Source organism: Triturus cristatus, chromosome 7, assembly GCF_964204655.1.
Source record: "Triturus cristatus chromosome 7, aTriCri1.1, whole genome shotgun sequence".
Classification (NCBI taxonomy): Eukaryota; Metazoa; Chordata; class Amphibia; order Caudata; family Salamandridae; genus Triturus; species Triturus cristatus.
Genome location: NC_140590.1, coordinates 1,193,372,094 through 1,193,399,159, shown reverse-complemented (window position 1 = coordinate 1,193,399,159; position 27,066 = coordinate 1,193,372,094). Strand labels below are relative to the sequence as shown.

The following is a 27,066-nucleotide window of genomic DNA, read 5'->3' as shown; positions in this document are numbered from 1 at the left end:
CGCAGTCTCAGCGAAGTGGCGGTCGTGGGGCCCACCGTGGTGAGTCCCGAGGCCAGTGGGCGGGTCAATCCACCACCGCCCCTGCCGCCGCCTCCTCAAAACCTTCCTAGTCTGGTGTTTCAGGCCCACCAGACGCCAGTGGGCGAAGGATTCGCCATCACCTCCCCCACTGACGCACCATCACCTCGGACAGGTGGGTTCTACAGATAATCCGAAGGGGCTATTCCCTCCCCTTCGTCTCTACCCCTCCAGCCATGCCACCTCAGTACCACCGCATGTCTGGGAATCATTTGGCACTGCTCCAACAGGAAGATGCGGCCCTCTTGGCCAAGGGGGCCATTGAGTGCGTTCCTACACCAGAAGTAGGTCGTGGTTATTACTCCCACTACTTCTTGGGTCCAAAGAAGGACAAGGGTCTGCGTCCTATCTTAGACTTCCGGAACGTCAATCGCTTCCTCCGGAAGGAGAAGTTCAAGATGCTCACGCTTGCTCAGGTCTTGTCTGCCCTAGACCCGCAAGACTGGCTGGTAGCGTTGGACTTGCAGGATGCTTATTTTCATATCCCCATCCTGCCGGTCCACCGGCGTTAACTGCGGTTCACGCTAGGCCACGAGCACTTTTAGTTCACCGTGCTCCCTTTCGGCCTTTACCAGCGCCCCTCGGGTGTTCACGAAAGTGATGGTGGTGGTCGCAGCTCATCTGAGCAGATCAAGGGTTTCAGTCTTCCCCCATCTCGATGACTGGCTGTTGAAGGCGGGCTCACCCCAGGCAGTCGTCTCCCACCTCCAGACTACGGCTGACCTCCTGCATTTGCTGGGGTTTTCTATCAACGTGCCGAAGTCACACCTGATTCCCTCTCAGAAGCTCCTCTTCATCGGAGCGGTACTGGATACGGCGCAGTTTCGGGTTTATCCTCCTGAACAGTGAGTCCGGGACATTCGGGCTATGATTCCGATCTTTCGGCCCTGGGTTTCGGTCAGGCAGATCCTGAGGCTGCTGGGCCTCATGGCCTCCTGCATCCTGCTGATCCATCATGCCAGATGGCATATGCGGGCTCTGCAGTGGGACATGAAGTTCCAGTGGACGCAGCATCGGGGAAACCTGTCCGACTATGTCCCGATCTCGGAGGGCACTGCACAGGACTTGCAGTGGTGGCTCACGGACCAGCATTGGGTCAGCGGCAGATCCCTCTCCCTCCCTCCCTCCCTCCCTCCCAGGATGGAGCGGCCACCTGGGAGAGGTGGAGATCAGAGGCCTCTGGTCTCCTGCGGAGTTCAAGCTCCGTATGAACCTTTTGGAGCTCAGGGCGATCCTACTTGCACTGAAAGCATTCCTTCCCTCTGTCAAGGGGAGAGTAGTGCAGGTGTTCACTGACAACACCACCACCATGTGGTACTGCAACAAGCAAAGTGGGATGAGGTCGTGGACCCTATGTCAGGAGGCTCTGCGTCTCTGGGCGTGGCTGGAACGTCAAGGCATTTCCTTGGTGGTTCAACACCTGGCAGGTTCCCTGAACGCAAGAGTGGACGAACTCAGCCGCAGGTGCATGTTGGATCACGAATGGCGTCTTCACTCCGACGTGACGCTAGGTCTCTTTCTGCAGTGGGGAGAACCTTGGTTAGATCTATTCGCCACCGAAGAGAACGTGCAATGTCAGCAGTTCTGCGAGTTGGAGTTTCCACGGCGGCACTCGCTCAGCGAAGCTTTTCGGCGCGAGTGGAGTCTGTTGTACGCCTTTCCGCCTATACCACTAATGCCCAGAGTGCTGAAGATCTTGTGGCTCCAGACTGGGCTCGAAGAGTATGGTATCCTGAGCTACTCAGTATGAGCGTGGATACCCCGATCCGGCTGCCTCTTTGGGAGGATCTTCTGTCGCAGCAGCAGGGGACGGTCCTCCACCCCAACCTGTCCAGCCTCCACCTGCTTGCTTGGAGATTAAGCGGCGACAGCTGATTCCATTTGACTTGCCTCCTGAAGTCTGTAATGTGATTCTGGCAGCCAGACGTCCCTCAACTAAAACTGTATACGCCTGTCGGTGGAAAATATTTGTGGCATGGTGCACAGCGAAAGCTGTAGACCCCCTTTCTGCCCCTCTTTCTGAGGTCCTTTTGTTCCTTCTCTCCTTGGCCCAGCAGGGCTCTGCTCTGGGCACTATCAAGGGCTCCCTTTCTGCTCTTTCAGCCTTTCTTGGGCTGCCTGATCAGCTCTCTTTTTAAGTCCCATGTTGTAAACCGATTTCTCAAAGGCATTACTCACCTTTTCCCTCCTATTCCTTTTGTGATGCCTCAGTGGGACTTGAACTTGATTCTCACATACTTAATGTGCGCTCCCTTTGAGCCTCTTCATAACTGACCTTTGCGGTTATTGACTTTGAAAACTATCTTCCTGGTGGCCCTCACCTCTGCTAGGCATGTGAGTGAGCTCCAGGCTGATTCTTGTAAACCTCCTTTCCTGGCGGTTCATCCGGACAAGGTTGTGCTTCGACCACGTCCCTCATTTCTACCGAAACTAGTCACTGCCTTTCATCTTGGGCAAACTGTCACTCTGCCCACTTTATTTCTGCCTCCGCACCCATCCAGAAAGGAAGAGGCTCCACCGTCTGGACCCAATACGTGTGCTTTCATTCTATCTCAACTGCACGAAACAGTTCCGGGTGGATGACCAGCTCTTTGTTGGCTACGTTGGTGCCAAGAAAGGCCGGGCTGTATACAAGGGAACTATCTCCCGATGGGTTGTCTTGTGTATTTAAGCCTATTACTCTCTGGCTAAAAAGGAACCTCCGGTAGGGTTGCTCACTCATTCGGCCTGGGAGACAGCGGCTTCTACAGCTCTTGGACGCGGTGTCCTCCTGCAAGACATCTGTCAGGCAGCCACTTGGGCCTCACTGCATACTTTCACTAAGCCCTATTGCCCTAACAGCCAAGTCCAGAGAGACGGCTGTTCTGCTTGGGTTTTTCCTCCTGATAGAACCTGCTCCACAGAGCCTTTTTAACCCAAACCAGAACGTTACCCCCTCCTTAGGGCCTTTTTACACCTAAATAACCACATATATACGTACCACCTAAGGACAGGGAATTCCTATTATATATATATATCTATATATCAAGACCTCACAGCCTCGCAATCTCAGACCCAGAATCTTCTACCCATTCGGCAGCGACACTCAAAGTCTCGCGGCCTTTGTTAGACCCAGAATCTCCTACCCATTCGGCAGCGACACTCAAAGTTTCGCAGCCTTTGTTAGACCCAGAATCTCCTACCCATTCGGCAGCGACACTCAAAGTCTCGCGGCCTTTGTTAGACCCAGAATCTCCTACCCATTCGGCAGCGACACTCAAAGTCTCGCGGCCTTTGTTAGACCCAGAATCTCCTACCCATTCGGCAGCGATACTCAAAGTCTCGCGGCCTTTGTTAGACCCAGAATCTCCTACCCATTCGGCAGCGACACTCAAAGTCTCGCGGCCTTTGTTAGACCCAGAATCTCCTACCCATTCGGCAGCGATACTCAAAGTCTCGCGGCCTTTGTTAGACCCAGAATCTCCTACCCATTCGGCAGCGACACTCAAAGTCTCGCGGCCTTTGTTAGACCCAGAATCTCCTACCCCTTCGGCAGCCTTAGCACGAGCTTATCCTATTATAATTGTAGTACACGACAGGGGAGTTAGGATTACTATATATCCGATCACACACAGACTATTAGTTGAGCACAACCTGTTCTCTTAGTTCGAGGGGCTTGTTTTTCCCCTCATCCAGTTACCACTTATCTGACCAGGATTAACCTCTGTTCATCTTAAGGCAACTCTGACTAAAGAATAGACTATCCTCCTATACCAAAGTACATAACACATGCTAACGTACAACAAGCTAAATACCTTATTTAAATGCCACATGCACATTCGCAGACTATTAGTTGAGCACAACCTGTTCTCTTAGTTCGAGGGGCTTGTTTTTCCCCTCATCCAGTTACCACTTATCTGACCAGGATTAACCTCTGTTCATCTTAAGGCAACTCTGACTAAAGAATAGACTGTCCTCCTATACAAAAGTACACAACACATGCTAACGTACAACAAGCTAAATACTTTATTTAAATGCCACATGCACATTCACAGAATACATTATATATATATATAGACAACCTACAAGGAAAGTGAAAGGTTAAGTTGTATACTCTAATAGTAATACATTAGATATATATATGTAGACAACCTGCAAGGAAAGTGAAAGGTTAAGTTGTATACTCTAATAGTAATACATTATATATATATGTAGACAACCTGCAAGGAAAGTGAAAGGTTAAGTTGTATACTCTAATAGTAAAGGGTTAACATCACCTGGTGATATTTAGTCTGTACTCAAAGGTCATCTAGGTTCCCTTTCCGTCTGCGCCTTGGCTTCGCCTGGAAGTCACACCTCTGCAGTCACAGATTTACTCCCTTCTCTGTTTCCCCCGAGCCACTGGAACCTCCTCCTCATCAATTAATCTCTTCTCTTTAGATTCAGGTTCATCATCTGTCTTCCCTGGAATAAGTAGTAGCTTTACTGCTAACGGCCAGATGCCGCCTACGGTCTAGAAGCAAGTGCCAGTCTCTGCCTCAGACTTTCACTAATATAGATGTGCATTCTCTCATGGAAATTTCCAGCTCGAAACCTGCCGCCCACCAAATTCCTGTACCTCCCCGTGCCAAGGACACGTTCCCAGCCGGCCGGCCTGTTGTAGTGTCTTCAGCATGAAGGAGAATACAATCCTTCGATAAGGGCCGGCCTGAACCGGTTCTCTTCCAAGCGAATAACACCTTCTAACTAAAACACTGCCTATGACCTAGAAACTTCCCAAGCTGCTAGAGCAGGAGGAAAGATGGAGTCTCTCCCATTTAAGGCCTACCAGGCCTGAATGCAGCACAGCTCCATTAGATACCCTTACTACAGAACATATTACCCCTAATGCTAACAAATCTATCCCCTAGGATATGTATGCAAACCCTGATCTATGGGGAAGAACACAGGGTCATGTTGAAGTGCCTAATATCTCTCCCGTTTAAGGCCTACCAGGCCTGAATGCAGCACAGCTCCATTAGATACCCTTACTACAGAACATATTACCCCCAATGCTAACAAATCTATCCCCTAGGATATGTATGCAAACCCTGATCTATGGGGAAGAACACAGGGTCATGTTGAAGTGCCTAATAAATAGGCTCTATACACTACTCTAACCCTTAGACTTGAATGGAAAGAGACTGAAGTCACATGGACTGCCCTGCAACACCGGAAGGCCGGGAAAATCGAGCAGTACATTCCACCCTTGACTTCAGTCTATTATACATTCAATAAACACGACTAACATCGGTGGAGGAATAATACCTCTCCCGTTTAAGGCCTACCAGGCCTGAATTCAACACAGCTCTATGAAATACCCTCACTATAGGGCAAGTTATCCTCAAGGCTACCGAATCTATCCCCTAGGCTATGTGTGTAGGCCCTGAGCTATGGGTAGGGGCACGGGATTATGTCACAAGTGTCTAATAGATAGGCCCTATCCACTACTCCAGTCCTTAGACTCGGATGGAAAGAGACTGAAGTCATATGGATTGCCCTGCAACACCGGAAGGCCGGAAAAATCGAGCAGTACATTCCACCCTTGACTTCAGTCTATTATAAACAAAACGAACTGATCTATGTCTAGTACCAAATGTGCAGAATTGAAGCATTGAAGGAATACACGTGAATAAAGCAACAGATAGAAATAATACCTAACAATCGTGTCCATGTTTAAGCAAAAGATAATCAATGGCTGCTCTATTGTGCAAAATGGCTCTACGTTCACCCTGGGCGTCTAATAGTAAGTCGGATAAGACTGTAGAAGTCTGATTAATAGATTTGACCATCCAGCAGGCCATTTTCTAAATAGATTTGGCATTATAGACTGCCAAAGCAGAAACACCAATAATTCTCATCCACACAACTTTACACCCACAGAGAAATTTGAAGCAAGGTAGAGTCAAAAGGCAAAATCACATTAGACCACGTCAAAGCCAATAGGTCGAAATCATAATTCACCTAACCCAAATAACATTATACGCTAAATCCCTCAGTATACAACATTGAGCACATGTGTGCACCACCACCCACAAGACTGCACCTCAACATACCATACCTTCTATTCTTGGAAAGACTATTACACTAAAAGGCAGAACACACTTAAGTCAGTACAGAATGGTGGTGGTTGAGGGTCACCATAGGGTGTCAGACCACAAGTGGCTGACTCACTACTTTGCACCCCATGACCCTTGATCATCACCATTCGCATATGTCAAAAACAAAATCTAGCAAATAGCAAGTGTATTACATAAGTGAAAAGCAAAAATGATCATGAAAGTACTGCATCTCGCAGTTGAAAGGAAAAAACCATTGAAAATCACATGTCTAACGTAAGAGTCACAACTACTAAAAAGCACATGTTGAAACAGCAACTCATATTGTGAAGCTGCTACACAAAAATACATAATTCAAAACAAAGCAGGACTGGACAAGCAGCAAAAAAAAAAAAAAAAACTCATCAAAGGTATGTGATAATCACTGTAGAGTAGCCATAATGATGGCGCAGCTAAAAATAGTTCATAGACATCCGGATACAGGTTGAATGGATACAGAAAATAAATCAATCAAGCTTTTGAACGCACCTAATGCTTCTAATGATTAAACTGGAGACTCCACTGTCAAACTCAGATATAGTAGCAATAGCCACAAGTTATCACTGTGCACTAACTCAGAAAATATCTACTCAGAGTGCTGCAGAGCGTCTCTATTCATGTCCAGCCCTAAAAAAAAAAAAAAACAGTCCTGCAGTATGAAAAAACACACCGCCTTTATGCAAACAACGTTGGCCGCACGTGAAGGAAAAAGTTCCATACTTCGACGATCCCATGTCGCTTGGAAAGAAGCAGGCCATCATGCTCTCCGGTACACATCAGCAGCTGTATCTTCTTGATAAGGGAGGACCCCATGCAGTCTGGATAGCCACCGGCATCAGCCGCCACCGTCTCGTATTACTCCAGGCTTGGGGGGGGGGGAGGGAAGGGAAGGGGGGAGGGGAGGGGAGAGGGAGGGCCCCACTCACACGGGAGAAGGGAGTCCCACTCACACGCGGAGAACTGGGCGAATCTGAAAAAGAAACAAGAATCACTTTTCTTGCAAAGAACATTTTCAAAAGTACAATATTTCAATTTCTGTCTATATAGGTCTCCTCCAGCTCTGGGGAATCGTGTAATAATACCACTAACACTTTAGCCTCTAAAGTTTTGATAAAATCCCTCTGTTCCAATACACAGCAAGAAGGGCTGGGGCAGTCTCCTTCTCTGACGTCTCTCACTGCACCCCTCACAGGTTCAGCCCCCCTTCACAAATCTCCGCGGACTCTAAATGGCCTCTTGCCAAAGATAACAAGCAGGGACTACTCCGCCTTCAAGGTTGGAGAGAATTGCACGCCTGCCAACTCACTTGGACTGTCTGCGACTCTGCTCATGGGGGGGGGGGGCCTGCGCCTGTGCAAGCCTCCCAGACAGTTATGCCCAGGAAGCTGTCCCTACCCACGGAGGAGAGGAGCTGAGATGAGATGACCCCTCCCGTAGGAATTCCTTCCCGGACTTCACAGAGAGCTTGAGCTTTGCCCAGCGTTGCTGGACGACCTCAATGCAAGCCTCCCAAACAGCAATCCGAAAGACGCTGTCAAATGACCCACCGCCAGAACAGCTATTTTACAGGTCTGAGAGGAAAAATAGCTGTAACTACTGCTTACCTCAAGCAAGCTCAATCTGAAAATGCTCTCCCATAGGTAAATCACATAGCCTCTAACCCAGCTTTGTTCAGTATTTGTTGGGGCGCAAAAGCACAATATGTGCCCAGCATCTGAAATTAAAAGGGACCTATTAATTCCCTGCACTTTCCTGTGACTAAAAAGGGCACATTGCTCTAGAAGCACCTTAGGAAAGAAATGTACATGTTAATGAAGAGACCACATATCAGACTCATTGTACAAAATCAGCTGTGCACATAGAAAATCACATTGATGCAATCATCTTTTAAAGCAAAATATATCATACAGAGTGTGAGAAGTTGGCCTGATGTATGATGTCACTAGTTCTAGTGTACACCTTATATCAGTCCAAATACCCTTATGGTGATTGGTTGTAAAGTCAACCTTATAGACCAGCTATCCTAGTGGTAGCATGGACAAGAGCAGTCTTAGGCTAAACTCTGAATGGCATGTGAAGCCAGCTGTGATACCATATATAATCCCTTGAATACCAAATGAAAGGACACCACAACAGATATATATATAAAATAAAGTGTATTTATTCTAAGAAAACCCTCAGCACTCTTTATGAGATTAGAGGTAAGTACAACACAGTCTTATTAATGCATACAGTAAGTCACACAGGTAAGTAATACAGTTAGGCCCTAGGGGCCACGCAAACCATATACTAAGTAAGTGGTATAAGAACCACTGTCACGGAAATAGAGTAGGCCTAGGCCTAGGGAATCGCTGGGGCTACACTAGACTACCACAGGATAGGAAGTGGGAGGCCCACGGGATTCGTGTGCAGAGTGGAAACACTCACGCGTAATGCGTAAAAGTCACTAGCAATAGTACAGTTTAGAATTAGATAGATTTAGGACACTTCCGGAGTAGCTAGGAAGTTGAGACTTGAAACTTAGACACTAGGATAGTCACTATCCTGATGAGCACCGGAGTACCCAAGTTACCTAGCCCACAGGCTGCGGGTGCATAGGGGTGAAGTTGCGTCGGGTTTCGTCGTCGACTCCTATGGATGCCTGAAGAAAAGATGCTGACAGGCAGTCAGTGAAGAGTGTCCGGTGGATCCCAAGCCTGGGATCAAGAAGAGAAGAAACCTGCAAGCAGAAGGGACAGAGTCAAGGTCACTAGCCAGTGACCACGTGGAACCAGGAGGGAACCAGGCGATGTCGTGAAGAGTTGCAGGTGAAGGTGAAGCTTGTCGCTGCAGCCAGGAGGACCAGGAAGCGTCGAGGACGACCAGGACCAGGAGGCGAGCTGTCCCACGAAGGCTCTTGCTGTCGGCGGCGTCGAAGTTGGACTAGGACTCACCAGGCCTTGGCAAGCGGAACCCACGAAGAACAAAGGACTTGCTTCTGGTGCAGACCAGGAGGGTCTGGGGTGCTTCTTCTTTGCAGAGAAGCGGGAGCCAGTCTGGAGGAGCCAAACCAGCGCAGAAGATTTCAGGGAGCGTCGTCACAAAGGCCACCAGCCAGCGGGCAAGCAACCGGACAACGCGGCAAGCAGGAAAATGCTGAAGGGCCCCACGCAGGACTCGTGGAGTGTGGGGGGCTGATCTTCGGTGCAGATGGTGCTTGGGGGTGGGGCTTCTCAATCCCCGGTGCACAACTTCGAGGGTGCCTCAGAAGCTGCGCTGTAAGTCACTAGCCACTTTTCCCAGGTAGCCGGTCCCACGTCGCTCGTCGCCTCCACGGATCTCAGCTCTGCTGCAGATGTGGATGAGGGTCGGAGAAGTCTGGAAATCAAGGCTCTGGTCGGGCTCTGCAGTCGGTTCCTCGTCGAACGTTTCGCAAGCAAAGGGTAGTCACTTGATGGTGCCTGTTTGCACAGGGTAGCCACTCCTTGGCCACAAGGGAGATTCTTCAGTCTTCTTCTTTCGTCGAATGTCGAAGGTCCAGAGTTTCTGTTCAGTTTTGCAGGTTCAGGATAATCTAAAGTCTGGAGGCCCAACTCCCACTCTTATACTAATTTGGGGGGCTGGGGCTACCTGCTAGGTCACGCCTTATGGGTGGGACCTGGGAGGGGGTGGTTACACCCACTTCCCTTTGTCCAGTTTCGCGCCAGAGCTGGGGCTGGAGTGCCCCAGCACCGGTTTGAACTGGACTATGCAAGGAACACCTTGTGTGCCCCAGGCATGTCTCATTCCTTTCAGCCCACCCTGCCCCAATACACTAAAGGCTGTCTGGAGAGGTGCTAGCACCTCCCCAAGCAGGAAACCTATTGTCCAAGCCTCCCTGGCTGGGATCACTCCCAGCTGCAGGAGGTCAGACTTGTGTCGTGGCAGCAGCATCCATTTTGTGATGCTGAGGCTTTGGTCAGAGGCTAACAGTGAAGTATGATTTTAACATGTCTTTCCCTCTAGAAGGGGGGAATAATATTCTCATGTCCAGAAATGGCATGGGGGTGTTATTCCCGAGTGTTAGACACCTTACACGACATGTTTTGATAAAGCCAAACCATAGTTACCATAACCGTCTAAGATTATAAGGCACTTTAAGAGTATATGGTAGGCTATATCATAGAACAGCTATAAGGACATGGTTCCGAAAGCTGCAGACAGGCTCAGCTCATGCTAGAGCACCATCTCACATGTTACCAAGCACTCTGCCTCCAGGATTGTTAAGGCCTGCCATAGGAGTGACTGATAGGTACACATGTGTCTATATATAGGGTAGGTATAGGAATACTACACCTAAGCAAGGGGTGATTACACGACCTTGCCCCAGCTGAGTGATCAGCCAGTTGTGTCTGATTGGAAGGCCAGACCAGGGGTGGCATAATACATGCTGCAGCCCCTGGGAGGCCTAGGGTACACCTATGCCCTGGGTACCTAGGGTACACTGTACAGGGTCCAATAAGGTGATCCTTACCAATTGGGAATGTACCTAGGGTACATGGAATCCATTTTACAGAGAGAGCAGACAGCCTGAGACCCTGAATGGCAGGATCTCAGGCCAACTAAGTCGAAAAACCAGCTAGACACTAGGCAAAAAGTTGGGGGTAACCATAGTCAGATATCCACCTTCCTACACAACCCCCCCCCCAAACGAAAGGAGATAAGGCTGGCCTTTACAAGGTAAGCCTCTATTGCCTGAGTGGCCATATAAGGAAGAACCAGCACTAGCATGGTTACCCCCTGTCTCATGGTCCACTAAGCAATCCCTCATCCTAAAGATATCATAGGGTCTCCACCATAGGGAATCTCTACCTTTGGTGTGTCTTTGCAAAGTAAAAGGCTGGTGTTGAGATGGAGTACTGAAGTGAGTGTCCTCAAAGTGAGGCCTCAGCTTCCTCCAATCATCCTCCACCCTGGATGCCTTTCTTTCTCTAACTGAGTTGCACTGTGCTCTCAGGGTCAGCCTCTGGCTACCTAAAGCTGGAGGCTGGGTCCCTTTTGTGGGCTTACTGGAGGGACAGGTCAGGTTTGGGGCCCTAAGGTCCCAGGTTTGCCTGTGCCCAACAGAATCCCTCTGGGGGAGGTCCCTAACTACCTGTGAAGGGGATCCCTCAGGAATGTTTTTACCCATCCCCTGGCTAGGGCAACTAACCAGGCAATCCTCATTCTTTTGAAGGGGGGGTTCTTGTGGACAGGGGCCCTCTTGGGGTCCACTGGCCTCCCTGACCTCTGCAGCCCTGGGCTGACTGAGGCAGGGTAGAGAGAGGCAGGCTACCTGCACCAGACTGGGTCCCACCTTGGAAGGGGCCACTGACATCAGAGGCTCTGCCAGGCCAGGCCTGGCTACCTCTGGGGCAGTTCCTTCACAAGGGGTGAGGTCAGATCCCTGAGGAGGCTGACCTTTTCCTAATGTCTGGGGGGAGGGAGACTTTTCTTCCTCCCCACTACTCTCTGTCTGTGTGGAGTGATCCATTGTTTCAGGCTTCACTACACCTATATCAGTCTGAGTGTGGGCTGAGACCATTACAGCCTTGCCAACCTTTTCAGGAAGGCACTCAGTTTGGGTTTGAGCTGTGACTGTCACAGCTCTGTCAGTCCCTACAGGGAAGTCTGTCTGTGCCTGGGCTGTGGCTACCACTGCCCTTCCAACCTTTTCAGGGAGGAAAGCTACTTGGACAGGGGCTGTGACTGGCACAACCCCACTACCCTTTTTGGAAAGGCCTACCATTTTGGAATGGGTGTCTTGTTCAACTCCAGCCCAAGCTGAGAGTTCTAAGTCATTCCCCAGCAAGCAGTCCACAGGCAAGGTTGGAGACACTGCCACCCTTTTAGGGCCAGTGACCCCTCCCCAGCTGAGACATACTTCTGCCATGGGATGACTATTTTGTTTGCCATCAATGTTAGTTACCTGGTATGAGAAACCAGGCAAAAGCTGCTCAGAGGGAACTAGCCTATGGGCCACCATAGTGATGCTAGCTCCAGTGTCTCTGTAGGCCTCAGCTTTTCTACCATTGATGTAGGGTTCCTGTCTGTACCTACCCAAAGTGTTGGGACAGGCAGTGAAGTTGGCAAACCCCATGCTACCATCACAGACAAGAGTAGCTGCTGCAGGGGAATTGGCTAAGCCAGGATCCCCCTGTGTTCCCCAAGAAAACCCAACCAAATTTTTGGGGGCACTCCCACCACCTGGGGGATTACTGCTGACAGTAATAGGTGGTGTGACAGGAGTAGTTGGAGGAACAGTTTTGTTTTTAGCCTGTGGACAACTGCTGTCAGTTTTCCAATGCCCAGGTGTTTTACACACATGGCAGTAAGGCTTTTTAACTGTGGAAGAGGAGGGAGCTTGGGACCCACCACCCTGTGTGGAGTTTTGGGGCCCTGAGGAAGATTTCTCTTTTGCTTTATCCCCACCCTTCTCTTGAGGCTTGGTGGTATCTTTCTTTTGGTCACCACCCTGATTTTTAGGCCTAATCCTGGTCCTGACCCATTTATCTGCCCTCTTTCCCAATTCTTGGGGAGAGGTCAAATCTGAGTCTACCAGGTGTTGATGGAGAAGCTGGTTCTGACAATTACTAAGGATCTGCTCCCTCATAATCAAGTTGTACAATCCTGTATAGTCCTGCACCTTGCTGCCAGTTAACCAACCTTCCAAAGCCTTAGTGGCACAATCCACAAAATCAGACCAGTCCTGTGTCTGTGTCTTCTGGGTGTCTCTGAACAACAACCTATATTGCTCAGTGGTTAAGCCAAACCCATCTATCAGAGCACTCTTCAGGACTTTGTAATTGTTTGCATCCTCATCACTGACTGTGAGGAGCTTGTCTCTACCTTTATCAGAAAAGGAGAGCCACAAGATAGCTGCCCACTGACTTTGGGGTACCTGCTGTACTTTGCAGGCCCTCTCCAAAGCAGTCATCCATTTGTGGATGTCATCCCCATTCTGATATGGGGGGACTATCTTGCTTAGGTTTCTATGGTCATAAGACCTATCCCTATCTCTAGGAATGTTGCTGCCACCAGTGGGTTCTGACCCACACAATTTTTGCTCTCTAGCCAGAGCAAGCTTCTCTTTGGCAAGGGCAATTTCTTCCCTCTGAATCCTCAGATTAGCTTCCCTCATTCTGGCTTTATGCTCCTTTCTCTCAGGTGAACTCATTCCCCTGTGAGAGGAAGCACTAGAGATGCTAGAAACATGGGAGTGGATGGATTCCACTGAAGGGGATCTGTCCCTCCTGTTTCTCTGTGAAAGCCTACTTGGGGGTCTGTATGGGGGGACCCCATGCAAACTCCCATGTAAGCTTAGGTTAGCCTGGCTAAGTCTCCTTACTTGGCCCTGGCTGTCTACCTCCCCATCTGACTCATCTGTGGTGGGTAGACCCCTATCTACAGCTATGGCACCATCCCTGGCAGCTCTTTCAGCATCATAGGCCTCCAGAAGCTCCACTAGCTGTCTAAGGGTAGGGTTTGCACCCTGTTTTATTCCTCTGGAGGTACACAAGTGTCTCATCTCCTGGAATGTGAATGTATCATACCTAGAGGGAACCTGTCTAGGATTCTCCTCTCCTGAGGGAGCATCAGTGTGATCTCCATTCAGGGGCATGATTCTAGTGAGGGTGTGGTGTGTGCACCTACCTACACTAGTTGTTTCTACTAAACCTCTCTAGTAGTTGTAGTCAGGGTGTGTTACTCCCTTCAACCTACAACCACTAAGTCCAGTAGGACTTAAGTATACTAAACTATGTTATATGTACCTAGACAATATCTGTGTGATCTTCCAATTTAGTATTTCAAGATTACAATGGTATTACAACAGCAAGCTCAGATCCCAACCGCTGCTCACCAATGTGAGAAGTTGGCCTGATGTATGATGTCACTAGTTCTAGTGTACACCTTATATCAGTCCAAATACCCTTATGGTGATTGGTTGTAAAGTCAACCTTATAGACCAGCTATCCTAGTGGTAGCATGGACAAGAGCAGTCTTAGGCTAAACTCTGAATGGCATGTGAAGCCAGCTGTGATACCATATATAATCCCTTGAATACCAAATGAAAGGACACCACAACAGATATATATATAAAATAAAGTGTATTTATTCTAAGAAAACCCTCAGCACTCTTTATGAGATTAGAGGTAAGTACAACACAGTCTTATTAATGCATACAGTAAGTCACACAGGTAAGTAATACAGTTAGGCCCTAGGGGCCACGCAAACCATATACTAAGTAAGTGGTATAAGAACCACTGTCACGGAAATAGAGTAGGCCTAGGCCTAGGGAATCGCTGGGGCTACACTAGACTACCACAGGATAGGAAGTGGGAGGCCCACGGGATTCGTGTGCAGAGTGGAAACACTCACGCGTAATGCGTAAAAGTCACTAGCAATAGTACAGTTTAGAATTAGATAGATTTAGGACACTTCCGGAGTAGCTAGGAAGTTGAGACTTGAAACTTAGACACTAGGATAGTCACTATCCTGATGAGCACCGGAGTACCCAAGTTACCTAGCCCACAGGCTGCGGGTGCATAGGGGTGAAGTTGCGTCGGGTTTCGTCGTCGACTCCTATGGATGCCTGAAGAAAAGATGCTGACAGGCAGTCAGTGAAGAGTGTCCGGTGGATCCCAAGCCTGGGATCAAGAAGAGAAGAAACCTGCAAGCAGAAGGGACAGAGTCAAGGTCACTAGCCAGTGACCACGTGGAACCAGGAGGGAACCAGGCGATGTCGTGAAGAGTTGCAGGTGAAGGTGAAGCTTGTCGCTGCAGCCAGGAGGACCAGGAAGCGTCGAGGACGACCAGGACCAGGAGGCGAGCTGTCCCACGAAGGCTCTTGCTGTCGGCGGCGTCGAAGTTGGACTAGGACTCACCAGGCCTTGGCAAGCGGAACCCACGAAGAACAAAGGACTTGCTTCTGGTGCAGACCAGGAGGGTCTGGGGTGCTTCTTCTTTGCAGAGAAGCGGGAGCCAGTCTGGAGGAGCCAAACCAGCGCAGAAGATTTCAGGGAGCGTCGTCACAAAGGCCACCAGCCAGCGGGCAAGCAACCGGACAACGCGGCAAGCAGGAAAATGCTGAAGGGCCCCACGCAGGACTCGTGGAGTGTGGGGGGCTGATCTTCGGTGCAGATGGTGCTTGGGGGTGGGGCTTCTCAATCCCCGGTGCACAACTTCGAGGGTGCCTCAGAAGCTGCGCTGTAAGTCACTAGCCACTTTTCCCAGGTAGCCGGTCCCACGTCGCTCGTCGCCTCCACGGATCTCAGCTCTGCTGCAGATGTGGATGAGGGTCGGAGAAGTCTGGAAATCAAGGCTCTGGTCGGGCTCTGCAGTCGGTTCCTCGTCGAACGTTTCGCAAGCAAAGGGTAGTCACTTGATGGTGCCTGTTTGCACAGGGTAGCCACTCCTTGGCCACAAGGGAGATTCTTCAGTCTTCTTCTTTCGTCGAATGTCGAAGGTCCAGAGTTTCTGTTCAGTTTTGCAGGTTCAGGATAATCTAAAGTCTGGAGGCCCAACTCCCACTCTTATACTAATTTGGGGGGCTGGGGCTACCTGCTAGGTCACGCCTTATGGGTGGGACCTGGGAGGGGGTGGTTACACCCACTTCCCTTTGTCCAGTTTCGCGCCAGAGCTGGGGCTGGAGTGCCCCAGCACCGGTTTGAACTGGACTATGCAAGGAACACCTTGTGTGCCCCAGGCATGTCTCATTCCTTTCAGCCCACCCTGCCCCAATACACTAAAGGCTGTCTGGAGAGGTGCTAGCACCTCCCCAAGCAGGAAACCTATTGTCCAAGCCTCCCTGGCTGGGATCACTCCCAGCTGCAGGAGGTCAGACTTGTGTCGTGGCAGCAGCATCCATTTTGTGATGCTGAGGCTTTGGTCAGAGGCTAACAGTGAAGTATGATTTTAACATGTCTTTCCCTCTAGAAGGGGGGAATAATATTCTCATGTCCAGAAATGGCATGGGGGTGTTATTCCCGAGTGTTAGACACCTTACACGACATGTTTTGATAAAGCCAAACCATAGTTACCATAACCGTCTAAGATTATAAGGCACTTTAAGAGTATATGGTAGGCTATATCATAGAACAGCTATAAGGACATGGTTCCGAAAGCTGCAGACAGGCTCAGCTCATGCTAGAGCACCATCTCACATGTTACCAAGCACTCTGCCTCCAGGATTGTTAAGGCCTGCCATAGGAGTGACTGATAGGTACACATGTGTCTATATATAGGGTAGGTATAGGAATACTACACCTAAGCAAGGGGTGATTACACGACCTTGCCCCAGCTGAGTGATCAGCCAGTTGTGTCTGATTGGAAGGCCAGACCAGGGGTGGCATAATACATGCTGCAGCCCCTGGGAGGCCTAGGGTACACCTATGCCCTGGGTACCTAGGGTACACTGTACAGGGTCCAATAAGGTGATCCTTACCAATTGGGAATGTACCTAGGGTACATGGAATCCATTTTACAGAGAGAGCAGACAGCCTGAGACCCTGAATGGCAGGATCTCAGGCCAACTAAGTCGAAAAACCAGCTAGACACTAGGCAAAAAGTTGGGGGTAACCATAGTCAGATATCCACCTTCCTACACAGAGTCAAGTGTAATTTATGTCCGCAACCGGTGATCGAGAAGCTTACAACATTAGTCTGTTTACTTTTATGCACATTCCATGCAGGCTGAGAAAGCTCCCTAGAGGAATTAATTAAAACCGCCTGCGTAGCTCATAGCCTGCCAGCATTCTTTGTTACACTAATCAAACCTGAATCATTCTGGCATGGAAAAGTGAACAACTTCACAGCCTGGTACACGTTTAATTTTGACGTCAAAGATATATTAGCAAACTGGGCATCAACCAGCTCTGTGTTCAACTTACTACGTTCTCATCGCAAATGCCCACATGTGTAATGCATGGTAACCAACACATGAAAATAACACCGCTGTCTCTCTCCAAGATGCCATCAATCACCTGCTGAATAACACCCTTCCTTGCAACTACGGAGACTGGAATTTCAAGGGAGTCCCACGTTTCAGAGCCACGGTTTGAGATCTTACATGCACTGTACAACTGAAAACAGTAGATATGCATTCCTTAACTAACACTTGAAAGGGATCCAGCCCTCTCTGCCTCACGTAGCAAGCTATTTACAAGCACCCTTCAGAAGACACGCTGAAATATACACATACCAATTCTAAAGCAGCACAATGAGCTCACTTCACGAGCCAGCACATCATACCGTCTGCCCCCATTCAAATAAATCAAGTGATGTTCAAAAGTCAGTCTCCAATTACTCAGCCCACTCCCGGGCTAGGGCTTCACAAGGCATTGTATCCCAGCCGGGAATATCAATGGGCAACTGAAAAGCATATGTACAATGTTAAGAACAGATTGCAAAAGAAGAGAGAAGAAGAAAAAGAAAAGAAAGAAGAAGAAAGGCTAGACACAGCAGTATATCACAAAGAACATACAAACAAAGTCACGCACACACTAAAAGTAAACACGGGACCACACAACGCACACAGAATACGTAAACTGTTCACAACGCCAAATGTTCTGCTTGGGTTTTTCCTCCTGATAGAACCTGCTCCACAGAGCCTTTTTAACCCAAACCAGAACGTTACCCCCTCCTTAGGGCCTTTTTACACCTAAATAACCACATATATACGTACCACCTAAGGACAGGGAATTCCTATTATATATATATATCTATATATCAAGACCTCACAGCCTCGCAATCTCAGACCCAGAATCTTCTACCCATTCGGCAGCGACACTCAAAGTCTCGCGGCCTTTGTTAGACCCAGAATCTCCTACCCATTCGGCAGCGACACTCAAAGTCTCGCGGCCTTTGTTAGACCCAGAATCTCCTACCCATTCGGCAGCGATACTCAAAGTCTCGCGGCCTTTGTTAGACCCAGAATCTCCTACCCATTCGGCAGCGACACTCAAAGTCTCGCGGCCTTTGTTAGACCCAGAATCTCCTACCCCTTCGGCAGCCTTAGCACGAGCTTATCCTATTATAATTGTAGTACACGACAGGGGAGTTAGGATTACTATATATCCGATCACACACAGACTATTAGTTGAGCACAACCTGTTCTCTTAGTTCGAGGGGCTTGTTTTTCCCCTCATCCAGTTACCACTTATCTGACCAGGATTAACCTCTGTTCATCTTAAGGCAACTCTGACTAAAGAATAGACTATCCTCCTATACCAAAGTACATAACACATGCTAACGTACAACAAGCTAAATACCTTATTTAAATGCCACATGCACATTCGCAGACTATTAGTTGAGCACAACCTGTTCTCTTAGTTCGAGGGGCTTGTTTTTCCCCTCATCCAGTTACCACTTATCTGACCAGGATTAACCTCTGTTCATCTTAAGGCAACTCTGACTAAAGAATAGACTGTCCTCCTATACAAAAGTACACAACACATGCTAACGTACAACAAGCTAAATACTTTATTTAAATGCCACATGCACATTCACAGAATACATTATATATATATATAGACAACCTACAAGGAAAGTGAAAGGTTAAGTTGTATACTCTAATAGTAATACATTAGATATATATATGTAGACAACCTGCAAGGAAAGTGAAAGGTTAAGTTGTATACTCTAATAGTAATACATTATATATATATGTAGACAACCTGCAAGGAAAGTGAAAGGTTAAGTTGTATACTCTAATAGTAAAGGGTTAACATCACCTGGTGATATTTAGTCTGTACTCAAAGGTCATCTAGGTTCCCTTTCCGTCTGCGCCTTGGCTTCGCCTGGAAGTCACACCTCTGCAGTCACAGATTTACTCCCTTCTCTGTTTCCCCCGAGCCACTGGAACCTCCTCCTCATCAATTAATCTCTTCTCTTTAGATTCAGGTTCATCATCTGTCTTCCCTGGAATAAGTAGTAGCTTTACTGCTAACGGCCAGATGCCGCCTACGGTCTAGAAGCAAGTGCCAGTCTCTGCCTCAGACTTTCACTAATATAGATGTGCATTCTCTCATGGAAATTTCCAGCTCGAAACCTGCCGCCCACCAAATTCCTGTACCTCCCCGTGCCAAGGACACGTTCCCAGCCGGCCGGCCTGTTGTAGTGTCTTCAGCATGAAGGAGAATACAATCCTTCGATAAGGGCCGGCCTGAACCGGTTCTCTTCCAAGCGAATAACACCTTCTAACTAAAACACTGCCTATGACCTAGAAACTTCCCAAGCTGCTAGAGCAGGAGGAAAGATGGAGTCTCTCCCATTTAAGGCCTACCAGGCCTGAATGCAGCACAGCTCCATTAGATACCCTTACTACAGAACATATTACCCCTAATGCTAACAAATCTATCCCCTAGGATATGTATGCAAACCCTGATCTATGGGGAAGAACACAGGGTCATGTTGAAGTGCCTAATATCTCTCCCGTTTAAGGCCTACCAGGCCTGAATGCAGCACAGCTCCATTAGATACCCTTACTACAGAACATATTACCCCCAATGCTAACAAATCTATCCCCTAGGATATGTATGCAAACCCTGATCTATGGGGAAGAACACAGGGTCATGTTGAAGTGCCTAATAAATAGGCTCTATACACTACTCTAACCCTTAGACTTGAATGGAAAGAGACTGAAGTCACATGGACTGCCCTGCAACACCGGAAGGCCGGGAAAATCGAGCAGTACAACGGCTTCTTTGGCCGTTCGGTTCTCTGTGGCTTTCTGGTGTAATCTCACTTTGCAGACCCACCACGGGGTTGGTATTGCTTGGGTATGTATTCTAAGGTAAGGAATCTATCACTAATGTGTCTCTCTCAGATGCACAAGTTACTTACTTGGGTAACGATATATCTGTAAGAGACATTAGTAAGTGATAGATTCCTTACCGCCCACCCATCCTCCCCGTTCTGCGAACTGTTCCCTAGGGTTCAGGTCATCCCAGTAGTCCGTCTCTGGCATGGCTCAGCGTTCCTGGCGTGAAAAAGTTGTGTACGGAACTGACATCAGCGCGTGTGGGCGCGTATAAATAGCTCTGACGACTTCATCATCTCGGCGGCTACGATGCCAGCGACGTACGCACAGCCGCACGACGACGCCTACCGACGCGCAGGGGTACTGCTTACGAAAACTTTCCGGATCCTGTCTGACTCCTGGGGACATTCTAAGGTAAGGAATCTATCACTAACTTGTCTCTTACAGATATATCGTTACACAAGTAAGTGACTTGTGCGTTAGAAGAATCGGACTGGAGAGAGGAGTTGGGTGAAGCCAGTGGTCTGAACACCTCTCTAGACCTTGGCATGCTATTTCCCCATACCGTGTCTACGGAGGAGGGTGCGCATATGGAGTGGAGTTGCGTAGGGCGGCTGAGGCCTTAAACCTTGAGCTTCCTACGGTGGTGGTCTGGACTAACCTCCAGACCGAGGTGCTTCAGCCGGCAGCGGCCTCCTTGGAGCCCCTGCTGCCGTTTAATGAGGCCCTCACGGACATCTTTTTGGGCACTTGGACCAAGACAGGGAGTCCTGTGGATAGGATTATTGCCCGACGCCACTGCTCGGCCCCGGGCGACCCCGTTTTCCTCTCCTAGCACCCCAACCTTGGGAGCTTGGTGGTCCAAGCCTCGACTTCCAAGGACGCATTCCCTACCGCACCACCTGATAGGGAATCCAAGAAGCTGGACCACCTTGGGAAGAAGATTTTTTCTTCCTCCAGCTTAGGACTGCGGTCGGTAAACACCACATGCCTCTTGGGCTGTTACTCCTACTCGGTGTGGGATTCGGTCGTACAGGTGCTGCCACCGTGCCTGGAGGAGGCACGGGCCGTGCTTTCCTGTGCAGTTGCCAAAGGGAGAGACTCAGTGAAGTTCACCATAAGATCTGGGCTGGACACCACTGACTCCCTAGGCAGAATGATTTCAACGTCAGTAGGACTGAGACGCTACTCCTGGTTGAGGTCCACTGGCTTTTCTGGTGATGTCTAAGCTACACTTTTGGACATACCTTTTGATGGCCGTCACTTGTTTGGCGACAAGCCAGACAATGCACTCAAGCTCTTTAAGGATTCTAGGGCTATGGCCAGATCCTTGGTCCTGGCTTCCACCTCCTGCCCAGCGCAGTCTGCTTTTTGTGTCTTTTGTGGCTGCGGAAGGGGTGCCCTGCCACGTTCCGCCCAGAGCCACAGGGGTATGCGTTAGCTGTCCAGCCTCTGCGCGGCCGGGAACGTGGATCCCACCGTCGTGGGTCCAGGGGCCAGCGGGTGGGCCAGTGCACCAGCGCCCTCTCTGCAGCAGCCTCCAATCCCTCCTAGTCTGACCTTTCAGGGCCACCATTCACCAGTGGGCGGCAGGATCCACCATCACCTCTCCCACTGGCAAACCATCACGTCAGACAGGTGGATTTTGCAGATAGTCTGAAGGGGATACTCCCTCCCCTTCGAGAATTCCCCCTCTATCCATGCCACCTCAATTCCATTGCATATCGGAAGATCACTTGGCCCTTCTCCAACAGGAAGTTAAGGCTCTCTTGGCCAAGGGAGCCATCGAGCGAGTTCCTACCCCAGAAGTAGGTTGTGGTTGTTATTCCCACTACTTTCTCGTGCCCAAGAAGGACAAGGGCCTGTGTCCTATCTTGGATCTCAGGAATATCAACCCATTCCTCCGGAAGGAGAAGTTCAAAATGTTGACACTGGCTCAGATCGTGTCTGCCCTGTAGGCTGGATGGTAGCATTGAACTTGCAGGACTCTTATTTGCACATCCCCGTCCTGCTTGCTCATCGGCGTTACCTACAGTTCACGGTAGGCCACAAGCATTTTCAGGTTACTGTGCTCCCATTTGGCCTTACCAGCGCCCCTCGGGTGTTCACGAAAGTGATGGCTGTGGTCGCAGCTCAGGGATTACAGTCTTCCCCCTATCTCGACGATTGGCTGTTGAAGGCGGGCTCGCCCTAGGTTGTCGTCTCCCACCTCCAGACTACGGCTGACCTCCTGCACCTGCTGGTGTTAACCATCAACATGCTGAAGTCACACCTGATTCCCTCTCAGAGCTCCTTTTCATCAGAGCGGTTCTGGACACAGTCCAGGTTCAGACTTATTCTCCCGAGCAGCGAGTCGGGCTATACGGGCTATGATTCCGATCTTTCAGCCTCAATCCCGGGTTTCGGTCAGAATGACCCTGAGGCTACTGGGCCTCATGGTCTCCTGCATCCTGCTGGTGGACTATGCCAGGTGGCATATGCAGGCTTTGCAGCGGGACCTGAAGTTCCAGTGGGCACAGCATCAGGGGAATCTTTCCTGCATGCCAATTGCAGAGGTGGCTAACGAACCAGGATTGGGTCAACGACAGGCCCCTCTCCCTTCCCCAGCCAGACTTCACGGTGGTGACAGATGCATCACTTCTGGGTTGGGGGCCACATGGAAGAGGCTGAGATCAGAGGCCTCTGGTCTCCGGCGGAGTCCGGGTTCCACATCAACCTTTTGTAGCTGCTGGCGATCCGTCTTGCACTGAAGGCATTCCTTCCTTCTGTCACAGGGAGAGTAGTGCAGGTGTTCACGGACAACACCACTACCATGTGGTACTGCAACAAACAGGGCGGGGTGGGGTTGTGGATCCTATGTCAGAAAGCACTTTGTCTTTGTCTTTGGTAGTGGCTGGAACATCAGGGCATGTCCCTGGTGGTTCAACACCTGGCAGGTTCTCTGAACGCCGGGGTGGACGAACTCAGCCACCAGTGCATGATTGATCACAAATGTCGTCTTTTCTCAGAGGTGCTACAAGGTCTCTTTCAGCGGTGGGGAGATCCTTGTTTCGATCTATTCGCCACCAAAGAGAACACGCAATGTCAGCAGTTCTGCGTGTTGGAATTTCCAAGGCGGCACTCGCTCGGTGACGCTTTTCATTGCGAGTGGCGTTGCGGTCTTCTATACACCTTTCCGCTTATACCACTTCTACCCAGAGTGCTGAAGAACATCAAGCGAGACCGGGCCCAGGTCATTGTTGTGGCCCCGGACTGGGTACGAAGAGTCTGGTATCCCGAGCTCTTGCACATTGCCATCGATCCTCCGATCAGACTGCCCCTTCGGGAGGATCTTCTGACACAGCAGCAGCGGTCCTCCACCCGAACCTGTCCAGCCTCCACCTCCTTGTGTGGAGATTGAGCGGCAACAGTTGACCGCTTTTGACCTTCCTCCCAAAGTCTGTAACGTTATCTTGGCAGCCAGGCGTCCCTCCACCAAAACGGTATTCGCCTGTAGATGGAACAAGTTTGTGGCATGGTGCGCAGCAAAGGCTGTGGATCCCCTTTCAGAGGTTCTCCTATTCATTCTTGCTTTGGCCCAGCAGGGCTCTGCTCTGGGCACTCTAAAAGGCTATATTTCGGCCTTTCTTTGGCTTCCTGACCAGCCTTCTCTTTTCAAGTCCCCTATTGTAATTTGCTTCCTTAAGGGCATTACTCACTTGTATCCTTCAATTCCTTTTGTAATGCCCCAGTGGGACTTGAACCTGGTTCTGACCTATCTTATGTGCGCTCATTTTAATGCACTTAATAACTGTCCTCTCAGATTTCTGACACTTACAACTGCTTTTCTGGTTGCCATCACCTCTGCTCGCAGGGTGAGTGAGCGTCATGCTCTTTCTTCCAAACTTCCTTACCTGGCTGTCTGGATCACACAACAGTTCCCGGTGGATGACCAGCTCTTTGTTGGCTATGTGGGTGCCAAGAAAGGTCGAGCCGTGCAAAAGCAAACCGTCACCCGAAGGGTCGTTCTTTGCATCAAAATCTGCTATTTATTAGTGAAAAAGGAACCTCCAGTGGGGTTGCGGGCCTATTTCACCAGGGTGACAGCAGCCACTACTGCATTGGTATGTAGAGTCCCCCTTCATGACATCTGCCAGGCAGCTACGTGGGCTTCTTTGCACACATTTACTAAACACTACTGCCTGGGCAGCCAAGTCCGTAGAGATGGCTTCTTTGGCGGTTCAGTTCTCTAGGACTTCCTAGTGTGAACTTGGTTCGCAGACCCACCTCCGTGGTTAGTATTGCTGGGGTATCTATTCTAAGGTGAGGAATCCATAACTAATTGTCTCTTTCAGATGAACAAGTTACTTCCCTTCGGTAACAATATGTCTGTAAGAGACATAGATTATTTATGGATTCCTCACCGCCACACCCATCCTCCCCGTTCTGAGAACTGACTTCTAGGGTAAAGGACTTTGCTTCAAGGCCTCAGTTGTGTGCACCAGTGGTCAGTGTCTTGCATGGCTCTGCGTTTCTGGCGTGGAATGTCGTGTAAAGAACTGACGTCAGCACGCAGGGGTGGCGTCTAAGTAGATACCGTCATTCCGGCGACCACGACGCCAACGACGAACGCCGAGTCGACCATCGCTACCTACCAATGCGCAGGGTTACTGCTGAAGAAAAATTCTCCAGATACAGTCTGATGCCTGGGGGTGATTCTAAGGTGAGGAATCCATAACTAATCTGTCTTTTACAGCTATATCTTTCCCAAAGGTAAGTAACTTGTTCTTATAGGCACAATTCCACAATCGTAGTCCTCATTTTTACAAAGGGAGATAAAACTGTATTTGCTATCATCCCATATGGCTTCGTGATTCAACGTTGAAAATATTGGAGTCCTACTCAAAAAGCTTGGGGCAGGGGTGATGAAAGTGGGACCATCTTTGAGATCCGAAATGGATTTTGCCAGGGATTTGGAACGTTGGAGCAGTATTGTATTGCGGATTTATAAAGCACGTAGCTACCCGAAGGCTTCCCAGTGCTGCGTGAGTCATCGCGCGCATCCTTGATCCTCTAAGGCTGTACATGGCTGTGCTAATGGGGTTATAGCAAGGTTTTGAGCAGTTATCTGAATTTTGTCTTCTCGGGTTCATCTCCCAATGCAGTTGGCATTGAGTTCCGTAGTTTGGGGGATAGGTGAGAAAAAGATCCCCCCCCCATCTGGTCCTTTGAATTCGCTGGACCCTCAGGGGGATCTTAAAGTCCTATTGGCCCTAATCAGGGGGGGGTCCCATGTGCTTGATTCCCCTGTGGGCCAGACATAGCACCTTAAATGTTGTTCTTACCTCCATGGGAGCCAGGGCAGGTTGGCCAAGGTGCTTTTTGCTGAAGTGTGTTTGGGTAGCATGAAGATGGTCCATGCTGAAGCGTTTTGGACTACCTGTAGTCTCTTAATAACCGATTTGGGTGAGTCCATGCACAGGCAATTTCCATTGTCCATACGGGAAAGAATAAGCGCCCAGACCACTGTTCTCCTAGATTGTATGGGTAACACGTCCAGGATTTAATGCAGCATTGAAAAGCAAGATGCGGTCTGTTTTTGTTGCTTGGTGCTTCCATGGATAGGGAGCTATCCAACCACATGTCCAGGCTTTTTATGGGGGACGAGGTGATGAATACAGGCCCCAGCTAGGCCTGCAAAATACAAGGGTTCACCCTCCTGTAACGAAAGCTAGAAGAAAGTTGGCACGGAAACTGCAAATATAAAGACAGAGTTTATTAACCCTTAAGGGTGGTCCTACAACCTACACAACACTCTTCAGTGTTGCATAGAGTAGCACAAAGAACTTGCATACACGGTCCCCTTTTATACACAACAGAGGGGCTCATAAGTGGGTGGATACAACATAGAGCAAAATTCATTACCATTTATGGACATTTTCAATACAGGATCAATATATGGGCGGAGTTAACAATTTCCTGAGCCCATGAAAACATGGTCAAGCAAGGACTAACTGACAACAGATGTGGTCAAGTCTGGGCATGCGCCAGACGGACAAAGGAGCTATTTATAGACTGTTACTAGGCAGATTACAAGAGCAACTAGCGAAAAGGTAGGACTCTTCTCGTACAAAGCACGTGGAGACATGACAATACAAAATGGAGTCCGGACATTAGTCAACATAAGACAAGAAACACGTTTTAACTGTAGAGAATTCATGTCTTCAGTGAATGCTTAATCATATCGCTGTTTCAGTTTTCAACAGACGACCCTTTCAGCATTTACTGAAGACATTCGGCTTATTAGGATAGTCATCATATATGTCAATTTTCATCATCTCTTCCACCTCCTTGTTTAAGTGTTTCTGATAGGTAACATTGTCAATAGCTTTCTTATCAGGAATACAAAATGACACACATAAAGAACAGAGTAAAGGACCACACTGAACACAAACGCAGCAGGAAACAGAACTGCTACAATAATACAAAGACCAGTTAAAACTTTCCATCCCCATGTAGTGATCAATGCCCAAAACCATCCAGAAAAGGTCCAAGTGCCATTTTCTGTATGAATCTCAGCTGCGATTTTATGCAATTTATTAATAGCATTATAGACTGACGGCGTGTGGTCAGGAATAAATACACAACAACTACTTCCAATAATCCTACATGCTACACCTCTGTCTGCTAACATAACATCTAATACCATACGATTCTGTAACGCACCAATTCTAGTGATTTGCAATTCTTCCGTAAGATTCCCAAGAGCAGCAGCAGCTTGATTCGTTACAGCCTCTACAACTTTTGTTAATCGTCGAACCTTCCTACTATTTAGGGCAGCTCCAACAAAGAAAAACAATCCTAAGTTAAATCAACATACTGCTGTAAGCTAGTGTCAGTTTGGTCAACATCATCAATAGATAGAGTACGTTTATACCTATTTACAGTTACATTGTTCAATAACTTCAAGTCTTTATGATAGGATGCAGGTGTTAAGAATACAGGGGGTAATAAGAACGCTACATAACATACTCCGGACCAGCCGGCTGGTAAGCGATAATAACCTTTATTTCCACATACGAAGTACGTATTATGGGAAGCTAAGAAAGTACTATTATTTAATCCATCTATATTCAA

At 48.9% G+C, this 27,066-nt stretch overlaps 1 protein-coding gene and 1 long non-coding RNA gene across 8 annotated transcripts in view; one reads left to right on the top strand and one right to left on the bottom strand.

The window, feature by feature from the left end:
- Positions 1–27,066, top strand: part of LOC146811566 (telomerase protein component 1-like) — a 1,575,504-nt gene that overhangs the window by 642,248 nt on the left and 906,190 nt on the right. The gene's annotated exons all lie outside the window — the stretch shown is intronic.
- LOC146811571 (uncharacterized) lies at positions 4,062–19,040 on the bottom strand. The gene is made up of 3 exons (XR_014966743.1): positions 18,923–19,040; positions 7,799–7,908; positions 4,062–7,164 (listed from the first exon to the last, which is right to left on the bottom strand). It is a non-coding gene; the product is annotated as an uncharacterized LOC146811571 (long non-coding RNA).